General features: G+C 50.4%; 1 long non-coding RNA gene across 1 annotated transcript; it reads left to right on the top strand.

Annotated features, from left to right (window-relative positions):
- On the top strand, positions 1013-6108 carry LOC102184696. Its single transcript, XR_001297461.2, has 3 exons — positions 1013-2093; positions 5134-5203; positions 5737-6108. It is a non-coding gene; the product is annotated as an uncharacterized LOC102184696 (long non-coding RNA).

Below are 7081 nucleotides of genomic sequence, written 5' to 3'. Positions count from 1 at the left end.
AGGTGGCTGGCTTTCGGGAGCTTTCGGATCTTCGTTCTCCGACCAGGGATTGAACTTATGCCTGACTTCCAGGGAATTCCCTTCTTTTTGTTTTTACTAGTCAAGAAACTTTCAGAAAAGCTGAGAGAGAAGTACAAGGAACAGCCATATACCCTTCGCTCAGATTCCCAGTAACTGTCATTTTGCCACATTCGCTTTCTGTCTCAGACACACACACATTTTTTTTTTTTCCTGAACCATTTGGCAGGAAGTTACCTCAAGTATTTCAACATGTATCTCCTAAGAAAACTGACATGTCTTACACAACCGCAGTAGTTACCAAATTTAGGCCTGGCATCCATGATGCAACTCTGATGCAACCCTGGGATCTGATATGCCGGCCCCTTTCCGGTGTCTCTGATTGTCCCCGTGAGCTGGGATCATGCCTCACGTTTGGTTGTTAGGTCTCTTTAGTCTTTAATCTGGAACAATCCACAGCCTTACTTTGTTATTCAAGACTTTAACATGTGTGAAGGACAGAAGAGCCTGGCGTGCTGAGGTCCATGGGGTCACAAAGAGTTGGAAAAGACTGAGTGACCAGACGACAGCGACATTTTTGAAGAGTACAGGGCAGCTGCTTTGTAGAATGTCCCTTAGTTTTTTCCCTCTTCTCCCCTCCCATTAAGAAAACTTTAAAAAGAGAGAATCAAATATGCCCATTATATAAAATTTGGACAATGTAGGGAAGTAAACTAAAAGAAATAAACCGAGGAGATCAAACCAACTGATCCCAAAGGAAATTAACCCTGAATATTCATTGGAAGGGCTGATGCTGAAGCTGCAGCTCCAATACTTTGGCCACCTGATGCAAAGAGTTGTGTCATTGGAAAAGACTCTGATGCTGGGAAAGACTGAAGGCAGGAGGAGAAGGGGACGACAGATGATGAGATGATTGGATGGCATCAACGATTCAGTGGACATGAGTTTAACTCCAGGAGATAATGAAGGACAGAGGAGCCTGGTGTGCCTGCAGTCCATGGGGTCACAAAGAGTTGGATGCGGCTTAGTGACTAAACAACAACAGCAACAACAAAACCAAAATTGCCCCAGCTCCTCTGACGCAAGAATAGCCCTGTAGACATTTCCTGTAAGCACTCGAGTTAGTTGCCTTTGCGGTCCTGTGCACTCTGTACACTAACACTTAATTCTAGGAGGTGGGTGCTGTCCTTAGCTCTGTTTTACACAGCCTGTCCCAGAGACCCTGAGATGTTAAAGATCAGGTTCAAGATAGGATTCGAACCTGGTGATGCACTTGGCTCTTAGGCTGCACTGTTTCTCCATAGCGGCTGGTTGTGTGTGTGTGTCTGTGTGTGTGAACCTCCACCCTACTGACATTTTGGGTCGAGACCAGGTATCTCTTGGCTGTAGGGGCTGTCCTGTGCCTTATAAAATCTTAGCCACATCTCTCGACTCCACCCACTTGATGCCAGCAGATCCCTCAAACTATGATATTCAAGAATGTCTCCAGACATTGCCAAGGGTGTCCCCTGGGGAGAAGAGTCACCTCCAGTTGAGTCCCTTTGTGTGTGTGTATGTGTGTGTGTGAAACCAGGTGACTTTATATTCAGTTTGATATCTGCTTGAATGGCTACCCACTCCAGTACCCTTGCTTGGAAAATTCCACGGACGTGGGAGCCTGGTGGGCTACAGTCCGTAGGGTCACAGAGTCAGACACAACTGAGCGACTTAACACTTTCACTTTTTCACTTTTCCTGGTTATCTGTACTCCATGATCACTCTAGTTTCCTTTCATTTTCTTCTCATGTCCTGTTGCCAGGAGTTGCCAATCCAATAAACGGGTGGTTGACAAAAAAAAAAAATCCGTTGCAGTAGTCATCTTCTGTTGCCGCACAGCAAATAACCACAAACTAAGTGGCTTAAAACAGTAGTCACTTATTAGCTCATGGGTCTGTAGGTCAGAAGTCCAGTCTCGAATGCTGACGTCAGGTGTTGGTCGGGCTGAATTCTCTGGGAGCTCTCGGAGGCATCCACTTCCATGCCTGTTCTTGTCTGCTGGCAAGGATGGTCAGGAGCCTGTCCTTGCGGCTCCAGAGGTAAGATCTCCGTTTCCTTGCTGGTTGTCAGCTGAAGGCTGCTCTAGACTCCTAGAGCACAAGCATTCTTCTCCAAGTGGTCCCCTCTAATTCAAGCCAACCAGGGCACACCCTTTGCCATTCTTGCACTTTGAGTCTCTGACTTCCTCTGCCACCAGCCAGAGCTCTGCTTTTAAAGAGTTCGTGTGGCCCTCCCTGGTGTTCTGTGATTAAGACTCAGGGCTTCCACTACAGGGGGCACGGCTTCAACCCCTAATCAGGGAACTAAGGTCCCCCATGCTATGTGGGGGGCCAAAAACAACCAACCAAAACAACAAACCAAAAACTAAAGAGCTTGTGTGATGAGGTCAGGTCACCGGAATAACCTATCTGAAGTCCACTGTACCATCAAACATGACCAGCTGCAGGAATCATATTAATCATATTCACAGGCTTTATACAGGGTGTGTGCACCAGGGTGGGGGATCTTGGGAACATCTCAGAATTCTGCCTACCGAAATTACCAAAGGGTAAGACTCGATGGACGTGAATCTGAGTGAACTCCGGGAGTTGGTGATGGACAGGGAGGCCTGGCGTGCTGCGATTTGTAGGGTCGCAAAGAGTTGGACATGACTGAGCGACTGAACTGAACTGAACTGAAAGGGCTCTTGCAGGGGGAGGACTTGGGACCAAAGGGGAGGAGGCCAGGCTGGGTGAGCAGGAGAGGGAGGCACCATCCCAACTGGATGGTGCCAGTTGGGGTACCATCTGGAGGTACCAGCTGAAGGCTCGAGCCCAACTCCAGGAAGGGTCCCTTTGCATTCCTGCCCCTTGAGAAGCCCCAGCACATACTTCTGGGACCGATCATGGAGCCTCGCAGATATGAGCCCTCCCTTCTCCCCCACTTCTGGTCCCTTTTCAGATGACCCTGACCTGTCCTGAAGCTCAGGATGAAGGCTAGGTCAGATGAATGTTCCAGCAAGGTCAAAGGGAGGTGAGAATCCGACTGTTGGCAGGGAAGGTGAGCTGGGGCGGCTGCGTGGACCACCCAGCTCTGAGTGACCTGGGTGGAGACCAATTTGGGGAAAGGAGGAGAGAGGTGTTGGGTAGCAGAAAGGACTGGAGGTGCTCTGGGACACCGAGGTGTAGGTGTGAGGGGCTGGGCCAGGGACCAGGGGGCAGGCTTGTTAAAGACAAAGAGGTTTCTGTGCCATGGTGGCTGAGTGGGGCACACAATTAGAGATAGAATTACTCTCCAGTCCCCAGCCTGTGGGGCCCATGGTGAGGTTCAGGGCAGCCCCCAGTCATGGGGAAACAGGGGAGAGAGGCTGTGGGGAGGGAAGAGGCAGCTGGAGCGGGAGAACACGCTTGGAGAAGACATGAGAAAGGCAAGTGGCGGCACTCCCCCACGGAGGGCTAGTAGCGTGGCCACCCAGGCAGCAACATCCGCACCCATCACGTGCACTCTCAGTCTTCTGAGACCACGGGGACAGCGGGCTTACAACCACCATTTTCATCAATGTAGAGTAAGGGGATCCCAAGACCCTTACTTGAGAGTCCCTTAGACTGCAGGGATATCAAACCGGTCAATCCTAAAGGAAATCAGTCCTGAATATTCATTGGAAGGACTGATGCTGAAGCTGAAGTTCCAATACTTTTGCCACCTGACACGAAGAGTTGACTCACTGGAAAAGATCCTGATGCTGGGAAAGATTGAGGGCAGGAGAAGGGGGTGACAGAGGATGAGATAGTTGGATAGCATCATCAACTCACGTACATGAGTTTCAGCAAACTGTAGGAGATGGTGAAGTACAGGGAAATATGCTGTACTGGCACGCTGCAGTCCATGGGATCACAAAGAGCGGGGCAGGTCTCAACGACTGGACAACAAAGACGCTGCCCAGGGACCCCTGATGGTATCGCTGTAGAAGGCAGAACTCTCAGGTGAAAATGATAAACCACTTCCCTGGAAGTCCCCAGACGTGATGTGTCCACAGCAAAGGTCTGGAGAGCAGGGGTGGGATGGCAGCCGAGCTCTCCGGGGAGTTTAGGTAAAAACCACACCCCTGAGATCAGATGGGCAGCTCCTGCAAGATGCGGTCAGAGGCCGCTGAGACTGGGACACACGTTTGGAAGCCCAGCAGTGGGTGGCTTCCTCTAGCCCGCAGTGTAGTTTCAATCAACAGTGCTTGAGGCCTCTGCAGCTCAGCTCTGCAAAGCAGCACGTGGCTATACGTACACAGCACCCTGGCAGGGCCCCCCTGGCCGCAGAGCGAGCACTCCTGCTTCAGGGCAGAGTTCACCCCAGCTGGTACCCGGGCAAAGGCTCTTCAGACCCTCTTGATTTGCTCTGCTACCAGTCTGACCTTGCAACTTCAAATGGTTTGGGTGTGGAAAGAACACAGTGTTAAGATTCCAAAGGTCCAGCTTCTCATTCAACCCGGGTGACTTCAAGCAAGTCACTCAATATCCCCGAACCTCTGGGCTTTTTCCCACTGGGATCTGAAGGCAGAGATCCTGAGCAGCCGTGACACCATCCCCTCCAAGCTGGACCACGTCCTGACTGCTGCTGGACACCTGCAGGGCCTCTGGAGCCCAGCAACCCTCCCGGAGCCGTAGTGCCTAGTGCCATGTCCTCGAGTCTTCCAAAGAGGGGGCCCGTAGAGGTGGAGAGGATGCCCTGTGGCTGGTGCTGGAGCCCCCAGCCCGCAAAAGAACAGCACTCCGTGGTTCTTTTTTTTTTTGGCCACACCCCAAAGCATGTGGAACTTCTCCAACCAGGGATTGAACCTGTGCCCCCTGCACTGGAAGCTTGAAGTCATAACTATTGGACCACCAGGGAAGTTCAGAATTCTTTATTTTGTTTTGGCAAAAGTGACCTGTTGGCCAAATCTATTCCTCATGACTGAGAGAAAGAAAACTGTGCTTATATGCAAACTTTCAGTGGAAAGAATAAACCACTTCTGATCCCGGGGACAAACCTGTGTTACTGTTTTTTTCCAGCCTGATGCTTCTGCTATGTTTGGAGAAAAATTGTTTTTCTTTTCTTTTTTTAAAAAAGTTGTTTTTAGGAGCCATATGGACACTGCTCTAGACCAGGCCATCATGGGGCTGAGCAGACTGGTTGGAGGGTAAGCAGCTGACCCCCTTCTGCTAGCTGGGAGCAGAGGAGATTTAGCATCACCCAAGACAGGGTTTGGCAGGGGGTGTATGCGAATTTGAAGGAAGAAACACTGGGAGTGGGGGAATGGCCATCATTTCTGAGCAAAAGGAAAATATTTGAATTCTTCTTTACCTTTTTGTCAGGGAACCAGGCAAAAACAGAAAGTAAAAGGGGAGAAACCAAAAGTGAAATGGTTCATTCATGTCTGATGAAACCTTCCCACCAAATAGAAACTAGCCTACAAAAAAATTAAAAAAGGAAAGAAAGTTAGGACATTTTCACAGTCTGGGGCATCACTAGATACAGAAGCCGCCCAGGACCCAGGTGGCAACTCAGTGAAACTGGGCAAACTTATTTCCACACACTTGAGCCTCGTAAGGGAGAGAGATCCCTTCTTCCAATCTTTTGAGTCCTTGGAGAAAGTCAAGTGGCCATACATAACCAACAGGGGCTGGTTTCATTTATAAATAACCTGGGAACATTTTGTTTTCCGTTTTTTAGGACTGGGTTTTCCCAGCATACAAGGCTCTAGGGAGACGTGAAAATCATGACAGGTCAGTGTCAGAGCTACTGGGACAAGCTCGGGCACCCTCATTCAGGCCATTAGACAACCACCTCTTTCAGGATCCTCCGCCTCAGGCCCTTCCCTGGAACACCCCAGAAGTCGCATCTCCGGGGCGGACCCCTCAAAGTACTATGAAGGAAGCAAGTCCTTTTGGCTTCTAAGGCTGGCCCCGGAAGTCTGGACGGGTGACAGCCCTGCCTAGGAGTCTCAATATCCTCTTTTGAGGAGAAAGCCAGAGTCTCATGGTTTCTGTGTTTTACTGTGATTGATGAAAAGAATGCTAATGAAGTCCCAAATAAAAGCAGTTAAGTCAGAAAGCTAAGATTGCAGTCAGGGCTGGAATTACTCAGCTGCTCCCTAATGGGGTGAGGTGAGGGGGTGGGGAGGGAAGGCAATCAATTTAATGTGGTTTATTCCCTCAGAAGACACTTAGACCTGATCCTACAAGGGGTGGGTGAGCAAAACTCCCATCTGGCCCCCTCTGGTTCCCACTTGACTCAGCTCCCCTGATATTCTGCTGATTCTCAGATTTGAGTTCCTGCATCTGTCCTTTTAGCCTGCCAGCCTGCTCTCTTCCCTGATAACAGGTGCCTGATAACAGGCACCCAGCCCTCCAGGTTCCCACATTTCCCAGCAGCCAGAAAGCTGGATGGGAGGCCTTCACGCTCCCAAGTGCATTTTAGGTCTATCCCTCACCACCACCCCTGCCACTTTGGTGTCCTGATGCCGGTTACATAACAATCACAGTCCCCAGAGCTCTGACATCACCCACTGAAGATTCTCACCAGCCTGGACAGCCAAGGGGACCTATGTGTGGCCTGGGATGATGGTGGGGGAATGAGCCTAACAGAAGAGCCAGGAACTGGTAAGGGGAAGAAGCACAGGTCAGAGTACAGCATGGTAACTGGTGGTGACCCAGAGAGGAAGGCGGAAGTATTTGGGTTTTTTAATTCCCCCTGGGTTCCCACAAGATTTCACTGTTGCCCCACGTTTCCCCTCCACCCTACATAGGGAATTTCTGATTAACTTCCTCAAAACTTGAAGTGCCAGAGGGCCTAACTTCTTCTTCATCCCACTTCCCCACCCTCAGAAGCAGCCTCTTGAGGGAGGCGGTCTCTTCTCCCTCACGTGTTCTGTCATATGTGTCCTCCACTGCTAGCGTCCAGCTCCCAATTCCTGGCCTGTGGGGAGCTCAGGTCTCTTGCGACGGCTCAGACTTTCTCCACCAGCCTCCTCCCTTCCCATCTTTATTTCCCCAGTCACCACCCCGCCTTGGAGGGT

This window comes from Capra hircus, chromosome 29 (genome assembly GCF_001704415.2).
Source record: "Capra hircus breed San Clemente chromosome 29, ASM170441v1, whole genome shotgun sequence".
Lineage (NCBI taxonomy): Eukaryota > Metazoa > Chordata > Mammalia > Artiodactyla > Bovidae > Capra > Capra hircus.
The sequence above is the reverse complement of the archived record's forward strand: the minus strand, read 5'-3'. Positions and strand labels throughout refer to the sequence as shown.